The 322-nt window shown below is 42.9% G+C and overlaps 1 protein-coding gene across 1 annotated transcript in view; it reads left to right on the top strand.

Annotated features, from left to right (window-relative positions):
- Positions 1–322, top strand: part of IGFBP5 (insulin like growth factor binding protein 5) — a 21,992-nt gene that overhangs the window by 1,789 nt on the left and 19,881 nt on the right. The gene's annotated exons all lie outside the window — the stretch shown is intronic.

Here is a 322-nt window from a genome sequence, read left to right as displayed (position 1 = left end):
CTTTTTCTTTCTTTTTAATTCAGGTCACCACCCATCACTGGCCATCCTATATTAATAACCCCAACACACACATACACACAGACACACACACACACACACACACACATCTTACATGGTAACTTAGACACCAGCAAACTTAGACACTAGCAGACAGCCATTTACCAAAGCTTGGGAAGAATTTCTTGGGCACCGTATATATCCAGTTAGCTAATAAAATAAAAAAAAAATACTTTTCCGGCCTGGGTCTGGGCTAGTTAAGGGGCAGGAGGGGAGGGGAGACTGAATTACTCCTCATTGTGTCCACCTTGCACAGAAGAACTCT

The sequence above is a fragment of the Myotis davidii genome, unplaced genomic scaffold (genome assembly GCF_000327345.1).
Source record: "Myotis davidii unplaced genomic scaffold, ASM32734v1 scaffold575, whole genome shotgun sequence".
In the NCBI taxonomy this organism is placed as follows: domain Eukaryota; kingdom Metazoa; phylum Chordata; class Mammalia; order Chiroptera; family Vespertilionidae; genus Myotis; species Myotis davidii.
The sequence above is the reverse complement of the archived record's forward strand: the minus strand, read 5'-3'. Positions and strand labels throughout refer to the sequence as shown.